Below are 23,313 nucleotides of genomic sequence, written 5' to 3' on the forward strand. Positions count from 1 at the left end.
CTATCTTGTCCATTATTCCACCCCCCAGTTAACTAACGAGGCCGGGGGAAACAGCTCTCTCTAGTCCGTTATCCCGTCCCCAGTTAGCTAACTATTCTAGAACACTCCCAGAGTTCCTAAGGCAACCTCTCTCGTTCAACACCTTGTAACCTAGGTATTTGACTACCTAGGTGCTAAGACTACAAGTCGCCGTCACTTGATCAGTTACCCGAAACTCTAGAGAGAACTCTAGAATACATAATCACTGCCACAAACGTATAAGAGAAAACGAAAGGAAAGAAATGAATAGTGAAGTAATTAGTGAGGGCTTGGGGTAAGAGGTAGGGAGGTGGGAGGAGCGAGGAGGGTCATTAGTTGAAAGTGAGAGTTTAGAGATGGGTGGAGGGAGAGGTGTAGATAGGTAGAAGTAGAAGAGTAGATAGAAGTAGAAGAGTAGATAGTAGAAGACGAAATGCTGCCACCATCCATTCATGATCATTACATACAAGACAAGGAATGGAACTTGCCTGTATCACAAAATATTCTCAAAAGATGTTATTACCATGAGTTCATTATTAGTATGTTCCCTCTGTACCATGTATCAACTCCAAACATGTACTCGTTAATATCATGAAACCAGTAACCACAGAGGCTTTCTCACCTCAACTCAAATCTCTAGGGAACAAAGTTAAACACAATTTAAATAATAAATTCATAATTATATTTCCCATGAAGTATCATAATTTAGCAATTAAATTAAAATGTTCCAGTTTAATATGCAAAGTGAGTCATCATCCAAGAATTCGAGAACCCTACAACTTGACTGCCCCTGATCATCACACAACATATGTAAACACGACCAAGTCACCTTAATGTTCACTCACCGAGGACTGAGTCTAAGTTGAATAGAGAGAGGGGGGGGGGGGGTTTGTAGTTGACGGAGACTCCCGCCCTGCCGGCCGACAGCCTCCCGTCTGCTCTGCTCTCCTGACTGCCGTTCTGTCTGTTAATGCTTTATGCTGGATAGCTCTCCGAGTTTATATTGGGGAACCTAGTAGCTAACTCCGCCCACAAGTAGATAGCCTCCGGCACTACCAAGCCACTCCTTAAACGTCGGCATGTTTGAAGGCTACCCGGCTCCAATTATACGCTTAGCGGAGGCAAGGTGAAATTATCATGATCTGACCTCAGGTCACTTGGGGTCATTAACGGTTAGAGGTGTGAGATCTCAGGCAGACAACTGGCGCCTCTCAGATCCTTGTCTGTGACTCGTGTACTCTATATATATTTTAAATAAACTAACCCAAACACTTTTACAGTGTTACACACTAAACACTAATATTATCTTCTACCACCCCCATTCTTTTGTATGTACACATATATTTGCTTTATTTGAACTTTGTTACAAAGAGGGAGTTACATATAGGTTACAAAGATGGTTATCATATATATATTATTTATATATATATATTATTTATATATATATATATTATTTATATATATATATATTATTTATATATATATATTATTTATATATATATATTATTTATATATATATATATTATTTATATATAAATATATTATTTATATATAAATATATTATTTATATATAAATATATTATTTATATATAAATATATTATTTATATATAAATATATATATATATAATATATATACTATTACACTACATTCTTATGTATTACACTAATATATATATATATATATATATATATATATATATATATATATATATATATATATATATATATATATATATATATATATATATATATATATATATTATATAAATTATTTATATATATATTATATATATAATTATATAGGTCATATGTTTTTGTATTTTTGCTGATTTGTTAGTAAATAATAAAAGAAATATAAATTATTTGATTTTTTTACCCTTAAATTGGTTTTAATATTTAAATTGAAAACACTAATATAATATAAAAAATTTATTATTTAAAATATTTAAAATATTTAAATATATTTAAAAATAAATATTTTTTATTTTCAAGAAATTTAACTTTAAACACAAAGATGTGAAAAGGGTTCAGATAAGGCTCAAACCTTTCACAAGAGATTCATATTGGTGTATGAATGGATTATGAATGACTCATGTTAGGAGTGTAAGTTGCCACAACATCTCAAATTAGTGTTAGATACATATGTCTTGGTTATAAGTTTTGGAAACCTATTTAAGTCCACACACAATATCGTATCTGATACGATAAAACAAACGTTTCCAATACTTTCAAATACTTTCCAGATATGTTGTGGCAACCTAAAATTGTTTGCTGGGATCCTATCTCCTGGTTCACCACCTGATACTATCAACCTCCTCAAGTTGATCAAGCCTACATACACTGTTGCACCATCAGCAAGATAACATATATATATAGAAAATCAGCATTTGAATGCAATAACATATACCAGTATAAATGTTCATTGATACTTCAGTATAAAAAACTCCTTGACATAAGAATGCCAACAGTCACTCACCTCTCACTGCGTCTTGCACGCTAATGACAACCAAACACTATCAACTCCCTATAAGTAATCCACCAGAACTTCCCCTTCCACCTCTGGAAGTTCACTACCCTAATATCTTTAGGTTCTTCCGGGCTTCACTACCAGGATCCTCTGCAGCTCCTCCAGGCTGCTATCATGAAGTTTCCTTGAGCAACTACGGTGCTTCACCCTTCTGCTAGGGTCCTCCACAGCTCTCTTGGCTGCTACACCATGAAGTTTCCCCGAGCAACTATGGTGCTTCTCCACCTCTACAGAAGCACGTGACACTCCTCTTCACTGCTGCTTCTCCTCACAGCTCGAGGTCCTCTGCTCCACTACCTTGGAGTCTCATCAGCTACTTCATCTGCTGGCTTCGAAGTTCTCAGCAACTTCTTCCCCAAAAGACAAACCTGCAACCCATCGACACTCCAATAAAATGTTCCCCTTTAACACATAAACAAAAATAACCACACAATATGCTTGCCTCAAACCTCTATCTGTTCTCTACATACAGTGAGAGTGGACTCCCCCGTTTTGGGCGGGTCCATACTCCACCTCGCCTGGCGGCGGTCCTCACTCGCTGGGAGGGTCTTCCTCCGTCAAGAGCCAGGCTCCCTCAGTCGTCCGCCAGCGCTCAGAGGGGGCGGACGTCGCTCTGTGCTCCTCCCTCTTCACTCTCCTATTTCAGGCTTTCTGCCTTATTAAAACATGTCTAACTTATAAATAAACATTGCTACCGTCGCTGGGCACACGACCAACTACAAGTGATCACTATGAACTGGCGTATATCGTGCTTACCACAGATTAACTGATCGAGGGCGCTTTTCCTCTGACGGCGTCTGGTCAGGGCGCTCCACACAGCCCACGAAAATGCCTCTGAGTAGCTTATTAAACTCTGCTCGTCGACCAGGACTTGATACCACAACGTTCCCAGCTCGGTTCCACAGCTGGCACGTCTACACACTTCTCTTCTCTTCGAGATATATCACTAGGGGTTCCCTTCTGGCGGGAGCTCAAATGGAGCGCGGCTTCCCCCTGCGATGTCTGGCACTCAAGTGAGGTCAAGGTCCTCCGGAAGCGAGCCTCACGCCTCCAGCAAAATGTCCACATCTCCTCGCCAGTCATTTATCTGTTTTCTTCTTCATTGCCCATGATCTCAAACTGTTATACATATCCAAGCAACTATTTTACATATGCGTTATCACTTCAATATTCGCTAGACCTTCTAATCAGGTCAGGCTTGACGAATAACTCTCAAGGAGGGAGACTCGTTTCTCCTGTAGGCTGAGATCATAACACTCCCCTCCCCTTATTTTTGAGAGTTATTCTAGTGGCTAGGCTCGAGATAACGCATCAGCCACTACATTGTCTCGCCCTCTTATGTGCGTTATCACCAGGTCATACTCTTGGAGCGATAAAAACCATCTGGTTAATCTCTGGTTTGCATGCTTCATTTTCTTCAGGAAAACTAGGGGATTATGGTCTGTATACACCGTCACTGGGTGTCCCCCCCCACTCACATACACTTCAAAATGTTTCAATGCCATCACCAGGGCCAAAGTCTCTTTCTCAACTGTACTGTACGACCTCTGGTGCTTAACGAACTTCTTCGAGAAGAAGGACACGGGGCGGTAAATTCCATCATTCTGCTGCGTCAGTACAGCTCTGGCCCCTATATCACTGGCATCTACAAATAACGTAAACGGCGCTTCAAAATCTGGCGACACTAGTACAGGTGCCTCAGTCAACAGTCTTTTGGTCTTCTCAAACGCTTCTTGTGCTGTTCCATTCCACTCCCACTTCTTGCTCTTTGATAGCAAACTCGTCATAGGAGCGGCTACGGTGGAGAAATTTTCACAGAACTTCCGGTAATACCCAATCATACCGAGGTATCTCAACAATTCTTTCTTACTCCTGGGCACCGGGAAGTTGTCAATGGCCTCCACCTTTGTTCTTACCGGAGCAACCTCGCCTTGCCCTACTATATATCCAAGGTACTCCAGGCGGGCTCTCCCGAACTCGCTTTTTGCCAAGTTGATCGTCATGTTGGCCTTCTCCAACCGATCGAACAAATCTAAAAGTCGATCCACGTGATCCTTCCAGGAATCAGCGAACACCACCATATCATCGATGTACACTGCACATCCAGTCGCGCCTTGTAATACCTGATTCATTACTCGTTGAAAACAACTACCACTATTCTTCATTCCGAACGGCACCACTTTATATTGGTACAAGCCGTCGGGTGTCACGAACGCTGAGATCCTCTTGGCCTCCTCAGACAGGGGAATCTGGTAGTATCCCTTCAACAGGTCTATCTTCGAGACATACCGTGCACTTCCAATCCGATCTATGCAATCGTCAATGCGCGGTATTGGAAACGAGTCAGCGACCGTGAGTGCATTCACTTTCCTATAATCGGTACAGAACCGGTACGTGCCGTCACTCTTCTTCACGAGGAGGCACGGCGAACTCCAGTCACTGTCGCTAACCTCTGCCAAGTCGTTATCTAGCAGATACTTCACTTCTGCTCTCATTGCCGCTGCTTTCTCCGGGTTAACTCTGTAAGGGTGCTGCTTGATGGGCTCAGCACTCCCTACATTCACTTCGTGCACCGTTCCGCGGTGTCTTCTAGGCACGTCCGTGAATAACGACTTATTCCTCCGTAGGATCTCCACTAGCTCCTGTCGTTGGTCATCCTCCAAATGACCCAGACGCTCACCTATCTTGGCCAGGCTTTCTGTATTTGATATCTTCGCGCCATCGGCCTTCTCTAACTTACAGTTCTCCTCTTCTATCCCTTTTCCGTCTCCTCCACACAGCACCGTCGCCTGCAATGGGGTTTCCATCGGTTCTGCATCGCCTAGAGGCTTATCTCTGTCATAGTACCTCTTTATCACGTTCACGTGGCAATCCTGTGACTTCCTCGGACGATCTGGCATGTGGATTACATAATTCACATCCCCTAATGCCTTCTGGATGGTATATGGTCCACAAAATCTCGACTCGTATATACTTCCTTTTACCGGTAGCAGGACTAACACCTGATCTCCTTTTTGAAATTTCCTGCCCTTCGCCTTCCTGTCGTGGTACCTTACCATCTCTGCCTGGGATGTCCTCAAATTTTCCTTGGCCAAATCTCTGGCCCTAGAGAGTCGCTCTCTAAAAGTCTTCACATATTTTCCCACGTCCACCTTAGGCCTATCCACGGTGAGCTGCTCCTTCAGCGCGCCCACTGGGCTCCTCACGGAGTGTCCGTACACCAGTTGAAATGGGGTGAATCCGAGTGATTCTACTACCGCATCCCTGATGGCGAACAACACGGATGGTAATGCCTCGTCCCAACTACTCCCTTCCTCAGCGCAGTATATCCTCAACAAGCTCTTTAGCGTTCCATGGAAACGCTCCAATGCTCCCTGCGACTGAGGGTGATACGGTGACGAGCGCACTTGCTCTACTTTCCATCCTTTCACAGTTTCCCTAAACAACTTCGACTGGAAGACACTCCCCTGGTCCGTCTGGATAACCTTGGGCATTCCTACCCACGCAATGTAGTTCTGTAGTCTATCCAGAACGGCTCTCGACGTCACTCTTCTCAGGGGGATTGCTTCAGGGAAACGGGTGGCCGTGCACATTATGGTCAGTAAGTACTCGTGGCCTTTTCTGGTCCTCGGCAACGGACCTACACAGTCTATCAAGACTCTCTCAAAAGGCTCGCCAAATGCCGGTATGGGCTTTAAGGGTGCCTTTGGTATAGCCGGAGCCGGCTTACCTGCACGTTGGCACGCCAAACATGTCCTACAATATTTCTTTACCTCCTTCCACACGTTCGGCCAGTAGAAGTGCTCCTGCACCTTATTTAAGGTCTTCTTCACCCCCAAGTGCCCTGCCATATCTACGGAGTGGGCTAGTTCTAACACAGCCGCCCTAAACTCCTTCGGCACTAACACTTGGTGCTTCTCCAACCATACCTTATCTGCGCCGGCTTTGTCCGGTCGCCATTTCCTCATTAGTACATCATCGTCCAAGTAGTAATACACGGGGGACTCCGGACATGAATTTCCCCCTTTTGCCTCCCTGATTAGATCTATAAACTCCTCTTTCTGAGCCCTAATCAGGTCCGCTCGGTTCACGCTGAACTTTTCAGGTAGGGTCATTTTCACTTCCTGTCTCCTCGAATCCTCATTCTTCTGAGCTCGATCTTCGTCGAACAGCCCAGACATGTCCATGTTGACCTCCTCCCTTGGTGGAGTCGACACTGCCATATCATCTCCAATGTCTTCCTCGGCGGCTACGTCCGACTCTGTCACTACACAGGCCGGGTATACGATGACTTGACTGTCCTCTGCCTCATTTTCAAGGATGCTGGCTAGATCTATCTTGTCCGGCGTTCCACTTGTACCGCGGTCCTTCTGGTTCACCTCCGGCACAGCTTTTACTACCAGCTCTGGCAGCACCTTGGACCCACACAAGTCGTTCCCCAGGATCACTTGGACTCCTGGAACAGGTATGTTGGGGCACACTCCCAACATCACCTCCGCCGACAAATAATCTGACTTCAACTGGACAGCACACACGGGCATGTCACTCTTAGACAACAACCCATGAACCTTTATCCTCCTACTGCCAGCTAACAGTCGATCATTTCTTATTAGGCCCCTCAGAATCAAGCTCTGATTGGCTCCAGTATCCCTGAGGATACTAACCTCCACCTCGGGTTGACCTTCTATGCCGACCCAACCTTTACTAATGAACGGCCTATACCACTCGTTCATCAAATCTACCTTCTGTGGTTTGTCTTGTTGTACATCAACGTACTTCTTCCGGGGATCACATGTCGTCAGGGCCACGACTCTCTTGCCCTGCCGACAATCTCGCATCATGTGACCTGATCTGTTGAACTTGTAGCATCTCATTTGGGAGAAATCTCTCCTATACGCCCCCGAGTGGCTCTGACTCTGCCCACTCGTACTGGAGTTCCTCGGGCCAGATGTACTACTCATACTCTGTGGAGCTTCATTGGACTCTTGTCTCCTCTGCACATTTTTATTTTCCTGCTTACCTCCAGCAGGCGGACTCGGCAACTTTCCTTCCTGGGGCTTAAAACTAGCTGGTCTGCTTGTCTGCCCCCAAAACTTCTTCCTCCCCAGACTCCACTGGGTCTGCTATTGCTGCGTCTCGCCTCGCTTCTTACTCTGTTCTCTCTTAAGCTCTTGTATGCTTCAGTAATCATATCCGCCCTATCTGCGGCATCTTTCACCTCCTTTATCCTTGCTTCTTGGATCTTGAACTTTGTTTCGGGATGCATCATCTCCAAAAACTTCTCCATGACCATCAGTTGCTTCAGGTCAGCGTAAGATCCAACTCCAGCAGCCTCAATCCACTTCTGGAATCGTCTTTCCAGATCCCTTGCTGTCTCAGCAAACGTATATGCTCCAACTTTCACCATCTCTCTGAAACGCTTTCTATAAGCTTCTGGGGTTAACTGAAACGAGCGCAATATGCTGCTCTTTACCGTGGCATAATCCTGGCACTCTTCCAGTGACAATTGGGTGTATGCCTCCCTGGCTGCACCGGTCAATCTTAACTGGACCAGCTGGGCCCATTCCTCCTGTGGCCAGTCCTTGATACTGGCTACTTTTTCAAAGTGCTCGAAAAAGCTCTCTGCCTCTTCGGGAACAAACAAGGGAATGTCCTTCTCCCTAACCCTAACATCTGGTGGGTGTGATACCTGAGTGGTGCTCTCTGGCAACCCATGTTCAATCCTTTGCTCAGCCAAGGTTCTATTCGCTTCTATCTGCATTTGTTTTGTTCTCTCTTTTTCTTTTTCGACTTGGGCTTTTTCTTTCTCCTGTTCCAACTCCAGTTCCCTTACTCTGGTTTTCTCTTTTTCTTTCTCCACCTCTAGTCTTGCTTTCTCTTTTTCTATTTCCTGTCTGGTTTTTTCTTTTTCCTTCTCTGCTTCATTTTTCATCTGGAGTTCTAATTTCATCTTTTCCAGCTGGAACTGTCTCTCCTTGTCCTCTCGTTGTTGCTGCATCTGGAGCTCTAACTGGAATCTCTCCAAGCTCCTATTTCGGCTACTCCTGCTACTGCGGCTACTCTTGCTGCTCCTACTCGATCCCTGGGATCTCATTTCATCCTGCCCATCATCCTCCTTTCCACTTTCAGCTCCTTTTTGGGCTCCTTGCTCTGCCGCTTCATTTTTGGCTCTTAACTGCCTCAGGATCTCATCCTTCATCCCAGCTACTTTAGATGCTTTCAACCTAAGGCCACATTTTTCTGCTATTTGTTTCAATTGATCCCTCGTGCAACCTTCCAAGTCCTCAGGCTTGCCTGACTCCACAAACGCTTGCACCTTATCCATCTTTGTCCTGTGAGTCTTCCCAAGAGAGAGAGTATACACCTGCGGTCACACAGTTTATCTCAGCAGGGGTGTACAAATCCACTCTTGGACAGGGTGTGGGTGTGTCAGTTCACTATCCCGGACACAGGCCCCCAATTTATTATAGACTGTGGGTTGGTTGGTGTTGTCGTCGTTGATCCTTCTCTATGGACAACCCAACCCACAACTCGGCAGAGTGCTTATACTAGGAGATCACCCTTGGCGCTTCTGGCTCTTGGAGAGGGGCTCAACGTCACACGTTTAGGGGATGCGGCTCCAACACTTAGCCTTGTTGTCACGTGCACACACCCACTCGAGCCGTTGTGACTCCCCACTCTCTCCTTATGAGATATGATCTCCTCAATCCCCTATGACTTACTAGTATTACCTCCTACCCTGTCCACGGCAGTGGTTCTTGGTTCTTTCTCTCTCTCTCTCCTTCTTTACTACCTCCTGGGAAGCCTCACTAGGACAAGGGCAAACACCAGCAAATTGTGACACATTTACTGGACAAAGCACATACACGATACATACACACATATAATAATAATGAATCCTATACTCTATAATATCACAATCAGGTTGCACTCCAACACCATCAGAACTCTATTATCAGCTTATCAAGTGGTATCCTATCTCCTGGTTCACCACCTGATACTATCAACCTCCTCAAGTTGATCAAGCCTACATACACTGTTGCACCATCAGCAAGATAACATATATATATATATAGAAAATCAGCATTTGAATGCAATAACATATACCAGTATAAATGTTCATTGATACTTCAGTATAAAAAACTCCTTGACATAAGAATGCCAACAGTCACTCACCTCTCACTGCGTCTTGCACGCTAATGACAACCAAACACTATCAACTCCCTATAAGTAATCCACCAGAACTTCCCCTTCCACCTCTGGAAGTTCACTACCCTAATATCTTTAGGTTCTTCCGGGCTTCACTACCAGGATCCTCTGCAGCTCCTCCAGGCTGCTATCATGAAGTTTCCTTGAGCAACTACGGTGCTTCACCCTTCTGCTAGGGTCCTCCACAGCTCTCTTGGCTGCTACACCATGAAGTTTCCCCGAGCAACTATGGTGCTTCTCCACCTCTACAGAAGCACGTGACACTCCTCTTCACTGCTGCTTCTCCTCACAGCTCGAGGTCCTCTGCTCCACTACCTTGGAGTCTCATCAGCTACTTCATCTGCTGGCTTCGAAGTTCTCAGCAACTTCTTCCCCAAAAGACAAACCTGCAACCCATCGACACTCCAATAAAATGTTCCCCTTTAACACATAAACAAAAATAACCACACAATATGCTTGCCTCAAACCTCTATCTGTTCTCTACATACAGTGAGAGTGGACTCCCCCGTTTTGGGCGGGTCCATACTCCACCTCGCCTGGCGGCGGTCCTCACTCGCTGGGAGGGTCTTCCTCCGTCAAGAGCCAGGCTCCCTCAGTCGTCCGCCAGCGCTCAGAGGGGGCGGACGTCGCTCCGTGCTCCTCCCTCTTCACTCTCCTATTTCAGGCTTTCTGCCTTATTAAAACATGTCTAACTTATAAATAAACATTGCTACCGTCGCTGGGCACACGACCAACTACAAGTGATCACTATGAACTGGCGTATATCGTGCTTACCACAGATTAACTGATCGAGGGCGCTTTTCCTCTGACGGCGTCTGGTCAGGGCGCTCCACACAGCCCACGAAAATGCCTCTGAGTAGCTTATTAAACTCTGCTCGTCGACCAGGACTTGATACCACAACGTTCCCAGCTCGGTTCCACAGCTGGCACGTCTACACACTTCTCTTCTCTTCGAGATATATCACTAGGGGTTCCCTTCTGGCGGGAGCTCAAATGGAGCGCGGCTTCCCCCTGCGATGTCTGGCACTCAAGTGAGGTCAAGGTCCTCCGGAAGCGAGCCTCACGCCTCCAGCAAAATGTCCACATCTCCTCGCCAGTCATTTATCTGTTTTCTTCTTCATTGCCCATGATCTCAAACTGTTATACATATCCAAGCAACTATTTTACATATGCGTTATCACTTCAATATTCGCTAGATCTTCTAATCAGGTCAGGCTTGACGAATAACTCTCAAGGAGGGAGACTCGTTTCTCCTGTAGGCTGAGAACATAACAGTGGACAAACATGACTTTTCCTAACTGTCAATCTGACCTTGGTCCATCAAAGTCCGCCAGGATAATATCACCAGGTTGTATATTAACTTTGTTATATGGGGAATTTGCCCCATAATGGTGCTCTCTTAGAGATATTTGGTACTCCCTAGTCCATACTTCATTCCACTTATGTATTATGTTGGACAGATACTTGTTCTCTTGCACTAATTCAATCACCCACGTATGAGGGATCTCTGACATCCTCATCTGGCAAGGATGGTACTGGAGTATTGGGTTCACGGTACATTAAGTGGGCACATGTTGAGTAGAGTCATCTGAGATGCAAGTCAACGGCTGATTATTTATTCTAGACCCGATTTCTGTGACTTCTGTTTGGATCTCCATGAAACTTTTCTTTCATAAAACCTCCGTGCCATGGAGCTCTAAGTAGGATAAATTTAGTTTACACATTTTTTCCAGGACATTATGAACTTCAGGATAACTTGAGCAGTCATATCAGGGGTTACTTTTAAATAAACTGATCTAGTAGCTGCACAGGTAAATAAACCGATATGCGCCTTATCAGATGTTCATCTTCTGTACCTGTTGTGATGAAGAAGTGAACGAATAGAGCAGTGGCTATTCTGGCTGGTGGAATGCTAATCACATTAAATAAAAAAAGTAAAACAAAGTAAATAAAACTGCTTCTGCTTCTAAATCTCTACGATGTGAGAATTGTGGGATAAAAGTCCAAAGAATGGAAAAATTCTAATTTTAATATAACAAAATATGACTTGAACAATAAATAATACCAATGCACAGTGACACTTGGCGAGAACAAATGAAAAAAAGAGATATAAACATGTGACACGTAATAGCAAAATTAAAGGTGCAGAACAAATACTTTATATACAAGCTGCGTTAGTCTACCGACACCCAGAGGAGCGAGAGTAGGTCTTGCAGCTAGAAGCACTGAAGAGTATTCTGACCTCTGTTGTTGTTGTTGTTGTTGTTGTTGAAGATTCGCTACCTGGAACAAAAAGCTCCAAGTAACACGGGCTATGGTGAGCCCGTAGATAGTTATTTGACCTCTGGAGGGTAGTGAGCTCCTTTTATACACGGCCAGGTCCAGTTGTAGGTGGCGCTGATGTGCATGTAATTGTCGCTGGCAGTCTCAAACAAGCAGTACGACTGGTGAGTGGAGTTTTTTTTCTCTCTCTCTCTCTCTTTTATTTATAAAACACATAAATACAAAATAAAAACAGTTACCAAAGCACTATTACACAGTGAGTTGGATAGCACACATGACTCATAATAAAATTGAATCACCCAACACAAAACAGGTGATTAGACTACCCGTCCCTCAGCACAGAAGGAAAGATACAGTACTGACGAATAAAGGCGTATGATGGGGAACATAAAAGAACACAACACAAGGGAAAAGCATATATCCTTCCACTTAACCATGTACAAAACCCATAAAACACTTGAAAACATTAGTAACATTTTACTCAATGAAAACATTTCCCAAAACGCCCCACTAAACAACACACCTAAGACAAAAGGCCGGACACATAATACAAAAACAAAGACTAACTACAAAAAACGCATAAACAGAAAGAAAAGCAATATACAAAAATGACAATAATAAATTAACAATGTAATACAGCGTAAACGAATACAAAGCAAATTATTCAGTTTTAAAGCACCCAGTTCAGTTACAACATGTAACAACCAATATATACATATGTATACACACATACATATATATACACATACATATATATATATACATACACATATAGTTTTCTTTTTCTGTTCCATATAGTCTTCATTAAATAAATATACATTCCAACCCTAGCAAATACAGAGCCATCTCTCACCACCCAAACCTAGGACATGAAAGGTATAACGGTAATAGAAGCAATACAATCCAAAATGAAAAACACATACATTACACTCCGAACCCGGAGAAAGCATTAATAAAACCAGTTGGTAAAACTAGTTAACTAGTATAACAAAGTCCCCTCAACCGGAAACAATGTAACAGGGGGGTCACAGCACCCCTTAAAATACACATATACACATTAGTACCTGTACCACCCAGACACTGGGAAAACAGGAGAAGCACATCATAGGGACAGGTCATGTAAGGAATCTAGGAAACCATACCTCAAACAAACTCAAACACACCCAAACTGTCCCAAATCATAGCACCACAAACATCCGTATGGTACCCCAGCCACAATACCATCCTATTGCTATGCAGTGACACACACAGTGCCGTCCCACAAACCCATTACAAGAAGAAAGGAAGACACACGGACAACAGGTCATGTCGTGCGCAAACCCAGCACACACACACACACTCGCACAAATGGAGATTAATCCCACAGCTAAACATTACACATGACAGCATGCCAACAACCAACGTCAAAACAAAACGGAACCCAGAACACTAACAGCCTCCACCTGAAGTGTATAGTACAAACACCTCAGGAGGAGGAAAAAAAAACAGAGGCCCAACAAAACCAGAACAACCCACACAAAGCAGGAAAAATCAAAATTGATAACCCAGCAACGTCCCTGACCCCAAGGAAACCCAAGACACATGGCAACCGACCTACGGAGCCCAGAGTCCAGCAAACCCACAAAGCGAAAGCAAACTATAATCCCAGTACCCCCCCAAAAAAAACACGTCATATACTACCCATAATGCACATAAGCATCAGTAAAATGGTCCCCCAATCCTTCCCCAGGCAACCAACGTAATTCCCATTTCGAGTAACGCAACTGACCTTCCAAAAACCCCAACATTCTATCCACCGTATAACCCACCCGCCTCCCAACCCACACAAAATAAAGATACTCTGATAGAAACAAAAGCACAGTATTGCGGACCCTCCTACAAGGGGCCTGAACATCAAACATCAATAAGTGTAAAGGGGAAATACGGAACACTGACCCGCAAAAACGCACAAGTGTCCTATTCAACCAATCCACCAACCTCGCCCGGCCTGGGCAAAAATAAAACACGTGAAACGCAGTCTCTTTTACACCACCGGATGCCAAGAGTCTGAATCGAGTCCACAACCGGGAACCAAGAACCCCCCCACGAAGGCCGAGAGGCCAAGGCACCAAGCCCCATCATACAAGATTTCTCCCTATTGAGCACTGCCCCCGTCGCCTGATGAAACCGAGCCAGTACATCCTGCACCACAAGAACTGACTCCTCTGTGGAGACAAACACAGTCGTGTCGTCCGCATACCCTACAACGGGTACCAGCAAACCATTCGGGAGACGCGGGAATGCAAAAGAGAATGATGGGACCGCAAAGCCATATACAAAGGTTCCTGAAACAGAATAAACAGGATCATAGAAAGGGGGCAACCCTGCCGGACCGACCTCCCAAGGAAAAAGGGGGCACTCAATACCCCATTAATACAAACACAACTCTTGCATCCCCTATACAGCATTCTGACCCAAGAGACAAACTGCGGCCCAATCCCAACCCTTTCCATCACCTGAAACACAAAACTCATATCCACCCTATCAAAGGCCTTGGACCAATCTAAATTTACCATGGCCGATGGAACAACATTATCCAAAAGATAATAAATCATATCCCTCATCAAAATATTGCAGTAGACAATCGACCTACCCGGAACACCACAAAACTGCCCCGGTGAAATACACTTCCCCAAACCCAACCGAAGCCTATTCGCCAGTATCTTGGAAAGAATTTTATAATCCTGGTTCAGGAGAGACAACGGTCTCCAATTTGAGAGCAGCTGCGCATCCCCAGATTTCGGCAGGAGACGAATAATACCAAACGACTGTGACCCACTAATAACACCATGCCTCAGGCTATACCACACCACCTCTGAGAAGTCCGACCCAATCACCCCCACAAACACTTATAGAATTCCGCCGGCAACCCATCAGACCCAGGCGCCTTCCCATTCGCTAACCCCCGAACCCCCTCCCAAATCTCCCTATCCGTAAACTCTCTCAGTAATGGCACATTGTCCTCAACAGACAACACATCCTGGCAAAAACTAAGAAAATGCTCACAATCAGCCGACATACACTCCACCTTCCTATACAAACCCTTCAACTCTTCCCGAACGTAACACACCAACCCATCAGTATTAGTGAGGACTGTTCCATCTACCCTGCGAATACAAGTCATAATGGTAGAGTACCTAGGAGATTTAACCTTACCCAATAAGTGGGCAGAGACTTTCTCACCCTCTACACGCTCAGATGTCAATAGACGGATATGGATACCCTGAGCCACCTCCTCTCGCAACCCATTTATCCGTCTCTTCAGCAATACAATCTCATCATACCTATCCAAACCCTGGTCCATGAGCCCATAAAGCTGACGCAATCGAGCCTGCAACAAATTCAAAAGAACATACCGTTCCGCTACAAGACGCTTCGAGAAACGAACAAAGAATCGCTTGCACTCCACCTTACACCAGTCCCACCAATCTAGCAAAGATAAAAAATCAACTTTCCGCAGTACTAGCGCTCTCCACATGCCACCAAATTCCTCCACCACCAACGGGTTTCTAAGCAAGCCACAATTTAGCTTCCACCAACCCCTAACCAACCGCACCTGATCATTGACAACAACGCCCACCACCATCATACTATAGTCCGAAAAACAGACCGGAACAGTGGCCCAAGAGTGGACCTGACCATAAGATTTGTGCACATACACGCGATCAAGGCGAGAGCCATAATACCTATTGTTACGGCCCTCTCGGGACGCAACGGGGTTCTTACTCTGATGTTGTTAGAGGAAGATATATATCCGTTCCCAAGCCAGTAGTGGCTATCAAGGGATGTGATCTGTGACGCAAGGAACTTAAAGGGGGAAGGGAAAGAACGTTAAGAACTTAAGATTATAATTACCATCACCAAATAAATATATAAACGGAGTACACAGGGGGAGGGGTATTGACACTATACAAGGGGATTGTTCACACAATTGTCTTCTAACTGAAGACTCTGGATCCAGACGCTCGGTGCCGAGTCCTCGGTGCTTCTTCGTGGCCTCACAATGAAATCTCTGCGAAGTTGAGCCTACCCTGGCCACAGGTCAGCCAAAACACAGGTCCACTGGGGGCACCGCCGCGGAGGCCGTCAACCACACGTCCAGCTGGTCTGCTGGCAGGTTCCGGAACAGCAAGGCTGGTCAGGCCACTCCACGAACGATATAAGGGGAACGCCCTGGACAGGAACCTCGTGTGACACCACAAGTCACTCTCCCGTCCTCAATACCCCAGTGGACGATCGTCTCCAACAGTCGGTCCCGGGTAAACCTTTTACTGCCACTCCACTGGCAGGCTAACACACCACAGTGTTCTTCCGGGGAGACGACTTCGCAACTGCTGCAGCAAAACTCAAGGTTTGGAGACGGCTGCCTCGGGTAGACTGACTCAACTCCCATCCCAGCAGTCCCAGGTCGACTCTGTAAGCAGACACGTCATCAATAACTGGGACACACTAAGGCACCTCACTTACAGGCTCAGACACAAACGCCCACCTATCCACTCCATAGATGGCGCTGGTGTCTGAGCACCACCTCACCAGAGGTCAGCAGCGGCTGTGTTGTGAGCTGCACAGGACTGGAAACTGGCCCTTGTGGCCGGTATTCGCCGTCCGCACCAGGTGTCGTCGTCGTTTGGCGGGGGGTTTGGGAGCTGACCCACAGATGGCGCGGTCGTTACTGCTCCGTGCTCGGACGCTGGATCCGGGTTCGTAACACCTCCCCACCAAAAAGAATTTGGTTTGGGGTTCTATAAAAAGAAACACAAACCAAATTAGTACGGCGACACAACTCCAAATGGACTCACGTGCATTATGAACTGGAGTGATGAGGCTGTCTTGTCCACAGAACTTTTCTACTGAGAAACCCTGGCACAAAGGGAACTTGAAAATGGCAGGCGATGACCTGCCTGACGTAATCTTCCACGTCTCCACTGCGATGTCAAGCAGGGGCATCATCTCACACCTCTCGAGTAAGGATCCGTGTAGACACGATCTGGGGCGACTCGACACTTCCCTATGTCGTGGCACCGATGATGGCTGGTCACAGACGGCATTTCTGGTGCCGGTCCGGTAGTCCTTCAGGGAGACAGGAACCTGGAATACAGGAGTCTGATAATTCAGAGTGATAGCGACAGTGGGCAAGTCAGTACTTACTGCATACTCCTCTACTAGGCTTACACCTAGTTTCCACAGGGCTGCTCGTACGTTGCAGATGGCATTCGCTCTGCCACCGTCAGGTCGACCAACGTTCCGTATAACGCTGTTTTGAGGCTCAGCTATCACGCGGGGGGTGTCAACCTGCCGGAAACAGTCACTCATATTATCATATGTCGTACCTCCTGTATCAACCATCACCTTCCAGGTCCCTTCTTCAACTGCAACACTTGCAGTGCAAATCTCTAATCCCAGGGACCTCTTCACGATGTTCATGGGGGCCATCATCCTTCGGGTCGTCCACTGATCCTTACTGAGAACACAGAGAACACATACGAGAATCAAACAAAATACCGATAGGAAACATTTGGTAAGCCGAGGGATAAGTTTCCTGAGCCTGTCATGTCCATAGCCGGCAACATCCACTAGCCTGGCTTGGACCGAAGGGGGCACTAGACCTTTTGAACACACCTCACATACCTCTGACGTCTGGGGAATCTCTGGCGGGTTCAATACACGCTGTAACTTGCCATACCGCAAGCACACATCCGCCTTTGCTCCAGACTCGTTGGTATCCGTGGGTGCCCGCACACAAGGCCTCTCTTCTAGCTCAGGTACTTCTGCCATCGTAACCTCATGTTCCTTGTCGAGAGAAGAATCAGGAGACACTGCTAGAACACTGTCGACTCTATCGTCAATCTGTAGGCGAGAGGAAGGATTAAATATACCGAAATCCGGGTCTGACTGTACCTGGATATTACCACTGCCTGTTACCTCAGACCTTGCTGTTCTGGCTGACTCGTCCGCGACCTTGGGAAGATTGCTGCTCCAATCTGTCACCAAGTCGTTGGCTAGTATCACGTCAATCCCAACCACAGGGAGGGTATCGACTACTGCCAACTCGCAAGTGCCGCTGAAATAAGGCGAGTCGAGATGTACTGGCACTAAGGGGGCGATGTACCGCGTCCTTGGAAACCCAACCAGGACAACCTTTTGTCGCCCATCCACACTTACTCCCTTGGGTAACGAGCTCTTCACGATCAGGGACTGGGCTGCTCCACTATCTCTGAGCACTACAACCGATCTACCAGTATGATCACTCGATACATACCCGCCTGAAGTGTGAGGGGAAAACAATCTGGGTTCTTCCTGCGTAGTCGTCGACTGGCTTCCTGCTGGTGGTGTAACACAGCTCATCATCATCACCTCCCTACGTGCGCTGCCACCTCTTCTGCCTCGGCACCTAGCAGCTACATGCCCTTTCTACCCACAAGTCCAGCACACCATATTCCTTCTCGGGCTCCGGTGTTTCGGACTGCTAGGACTTGTTCTTCGAGGGCTACTTGGGGGCGTCTTCTTAGCACTTTGTGGGACGGGTCTTTCCTCTTCGTCATGAGGTCTGTCAAACCGGCGCTGGTAATTCCTTGGGACGTACTTAGCAGACGGCCTATGAGTCAGGATGTACTCTTCAGCCATGGTGGCTGCTGCACTCAAGGTCTCTACCTGCTGTTCCTCTAAGTATGTCTTGAGGTCTCCAGACAAACAATCCTTGAAGTCCTCTAGCAGAATCAGCTGCTCGAGGTCTTCCTTGGTCTCCACTTTCCGAGAGGCACACCATTCTTGAAAAAGTCGCTCCTTGATGGTGGCGAATTCGGTGAAAGTGTGCTCTGAGGTCTTCTTCAGGTTTCGGAACTTCTGCCTGTATGCCTCAGGTACCAATTGGTACGCCATGAGCACAACCTTCTTCACCTTGTCGTAATCGCCGGAGTCGTCAAGGGATAACGTAGAGTAGGCGATTTGGGCCTTCCCAGTCAAGACTGACTGTATCATGATGGCCCAATTCTCCCTTGGCCACTCCAAAGAGGCAGCGACTTTCTCGAAGGCTGCAAAGAACTTCGAGACTTCCCTCTCATTGAATTTGGGGACCATTTTGATGTTTCTTACCGGATCAAAACCGCTTGCTCCAGTTTGTCTCTGCCCGGCGCCTAATCGTAATACCTCTAGTTCATGTTGTCTCTGTCTTTCGTTTTCTTCTCTCTCTCGCTGTTCTCTTTCTCTTTCTCTCTCTCGCTCTTCTTTCCTTTCTTCCAATTCTAAACGCTTCATCTCCAATTCTTTTTCTTTTAATTCTCGTTCTAATTCTAACTTCTTCCACTCTATCTCACGATTGATCTCTAGGGCACGCATTTTGACCGTTAGGAAGCTGATATTAAGCTCACCTGCATCACTGTCAACGTCACTGCCCTTATCTTCCTTTTCCGTGGAAGCTATTTCCTCACCTTCCTTTGTACTAGGAGCCGCGCCTTCCTGTTTCTCTTCTGCCTTCAGGTGCCGGTGAACCTTGGACAAGATCTCCACACGGGAATCACTGGCACGGATCTTGATCTCCAGGTAGGTGCTCACTAGTACAAGTTCCGGTTTGCTCAGATACTTTAGCAAGATGGTAGCTTTCTCTGCCATTGTCACCGATGGAACACTTAACTAGACACTAGCACTTGACACACCGCTTACACTTTAGCACTTAACGCACCGAGCACTGTTCTACGTCAATATTGCACTTTATCGCACCAAACACTGCACTTGCCAATATTGCACGTAATTACTTCGGGCACCACACTACGCAATATTGCACTTAATCACAGTGAACCCTTCGCTTTACAATATTGCACTGAATCACTGAGCACCGCACTAGTCAATATTGCATTTAGTCACTCTGAGCACCGCACAGGACGTATAACGTCACAATCGTCACACAGGGGGAATTATATACAGGGATTACACCACTTCACCACCCCTGTCAAACATACTTAACAAGGGAACAGATCCCGCTGGGGATGCCAATTATGTTACGGCCCTCTCGGGACGCAACGGGGTTCTTACTCTGATGTTGTTAGAGGAAGATATATATCCGTTCCCAAGCCAGTAGTGGCTATCAAGGGATGTGATCCGTGACGCAAGGAACTTAAAGGGGGAAGGGAAAGAACGTTAAGAACTTAAGATTATAATTACCATCACCAAATAAATATATAAACGGAGTACACAGGGGGAGGGGTATTGACACTATACAAGGGGATTGTTCACACAATTGTCTTCTAACTGAAGACTCTGGATCCAGACGCTCGGTGCTGAGTCCTCGGTGCTTCTTCGTGGCCTCACAATGAAATCTCTGCGAAGTTGAGCCTACACTGGCAACAGGTCAGCCAAAACACAGGTCCACTGGGGGCACCGCCGTGGAGGCCGTCAACCACACGTCCAGCTGGTCTGCTGGCAGGTTCCGGAACAGCAAGGCTGGTCAGGCCACTCCACGAACGATATAAGGGGAACGCCCTGGACAGGAGCCTCGTGTGACACCACAAGTCACTCTCCCGTCCTCAATACCCCAGTGGACGATCGTCTCCAACAGTCGGTCCCGGGTAAACCTTTTACTGCCACTCCACTGGCAGGCTAACACACCACAGTGTTCTTCCGGGGGGACGACTTCGCAACTGCTGCAGCAAAACTCAAGGTTTGGAGACGGCTGCCTCGGGTAGAATGACTCAACTCCCATCCCAGCAGTCCCAGGTCGACTCTGTAAGCAGACACGTCATCAATAACTGGGACACACTAAGGCACCTATCTTACAGGCTCAGACACAAACGCCCACCTATCCACTCCATAGATGGCGCTGGTGTCTGAGCACCACCTCACCAGAGGTCAGCAGCGGCTGTGTTGTGAGCTGCACAGGACTGGAAATTGGCCCTTGTGGCCGGTATTCACCGTCCGCACCAGGTGTCGTCATCGTTTGGCGGGGGGTTTGGGAGCTGACCCACAGATGGCGCGGTCGTTACTGCTCCATGCTCGGACGCTGGATCCGGGTTCGTAACACCTATTAACAAAGGTATAGGGCGGGACACCACCCGCCAGGAAACAGGTATCACGGAAGTGCATAGATTGCAACGTCCTAACTAAAGCAGGAGAGACAGACGCCTGAGCACGAGTGCTACAGTCTCGGACTGAGATTACACAATGAAAGTCACCACCAAAAATCATCCTTCTCGTGTCATTCCGTAAAAAATAGAGCAAACCATCCGAAAACAACTCTTCCCTCTCAGCTTGCCTATGCGTTCCTGAGGGCGCATACACATTCAGCAAGGGAATCACAGAACCCATAAACGACACATGCGCCAAAATCACATTACCACAGTCATCCATTTCCGAACTCACTATCCCCATGCTCGCCCTCTTTGCCAACAAAATCATCGTGCCGCCCTTTGATAACACAGGAGGGTTCAGCAACACCTCGAAATAATCCAACAACACCTCCATTCGGTCCATACACTTAACATTATGCTCCTGAATAAATATAACATCCAACTTGTGATAGCGGGCCACCAACACAAGCTGACGTTGCTTCAAACGGCAATTCAGCCCATTAACGTTCAATGTTGCACATTTCATCCACACATCCATTGAGAAAAATTAACAAAGAAGACCACATTCACACAACACTACCACTACATCCCAAGGTAGCATCGCACCCAACAGAAGAGCCCTCAATCCCATCTCCCAAAACTACTGGAGTGGGAGCCACTTCGGCAAGCTTACCCAGAGAAACTCTTCTGGAGCTTTACCACCAAATCTCCCCCTACCGACTCTTCCTGGACCCCTTTCACAATATCCCACCAATCCACATTCTGTGAACCACCAGGTGGTGGATCATTCCCGCGAATTTTAGGGACTCCATTATCCATCACAGACAAGCCCCCACCAGAAGGCGGAATATCCGAGTCGGACGGAACCATAGGATCACACCGCAAAGCCGTCAAGGAAGGGGGGTGCCGTCTTCCAACCTCCTCCGTGCATCTAGGATAATCTGAAGAGAACCTCCAAATTTCCGCCGCTTCATACTGTGCTGCCCAGCGCAAACAGGGAACAGGCAATCTGCCTCACGTCGTCCAGAACCGCGACTAGGATCATGTACATCCTCCATATACACTTCCTCCACCACCTCAGTTGTTCAAGCAGCAGACTGAGCCATAGCAACACCATCACTGATCACTTGCTGCGGGTTCCGATGCACACCAAACGGCTCAGCATTGGAGCACCCATCCACCGATGAAATGCCGACCGCTGCATCTACCACCTCACCAGAGCAGGTAGGCACCGCAGCACACTCGCCTTCAGAGGTGGCCTGCACGGGCACGCACGGGCTTGTAGGGAGATCGACATTCCCACTAGACCGTTCAGGAGACACCACAGCAGTACGGACGTTATCCCCACCAGGAGATACCACTGAAGCAGCACTCTTAGGACTCAGATTTGCGCCATCCACCACTGCATCCGGTTCCATACAAGGGGCACTACTCAAAACTGATAGATCTTCTTGCTCGTGCAAGGGAGGAAAATTATTTTCATTGAACAGATTAACCCGGTCATCCATCCTAGTGGTGCATGCAGCAGCCACATGGCCAACATGACCACACTTGAAACATGTCCGAGTCTGTCCCCGGTAGAAGAAGCCGACCGTATAGCCAGCAACCGAAAGTGAGGAAGGCACATTCCCACGAAGGACCATTTTTGCCGTCCTGTAACCATTTATGAGTCCTTTGACGGCTCCAGACGTGTGCCTACACACACGAATAAAGTCGACACGCCCATACCTGGCAAGCGCCCGACGGAGAAGATCCTCTGACATTTCAATTGGAGCATTTTTAATCGATACGTACGTATACTCCACACTCAAATTCGCCACCCTCACAGAGCCCCGACCGTTGCTCAGCCGCATCTCCTGATCCTCATACTGTTCAATAAACTGCCTGAACAAGCAATTCTCGGCGAACTTCACCACCACTCTGTCCTCGCTAATGATCTGCAAACCAACAAGATTTTCCACCTTCACTTTCATAACATCAAACAGCGTATTGCTGATGACTCCAATGTCCACTTTACTGGTGAATGTCAGCCATGCCGACTCCTTCCTCCGCAGTGGCGCCACGTAAGTCCCCATACTGAGACGAGTAAGTAGTCACCCCGCAGTGGCAAACGACCACTCGCCAGGGCAACCGAGAAGCGTCCAATGGAAACACCAGCCGAGAGACCTCAGAAACGT

Source organism: Procambarus clarkii, chromosome 29, assembly GCF_040958095.1.
Source record: "Procambarus clarkii isolate CNS0578487 chromosome 29, FALCON_Pclarkii_2.0, whole genome shotgun sequence".
NCBI lineage: Eukaryota > Metazoa > Arthropoda > Malacostraca > Decapoda > Cambaridae > Procambarus > Procambarus clarkii.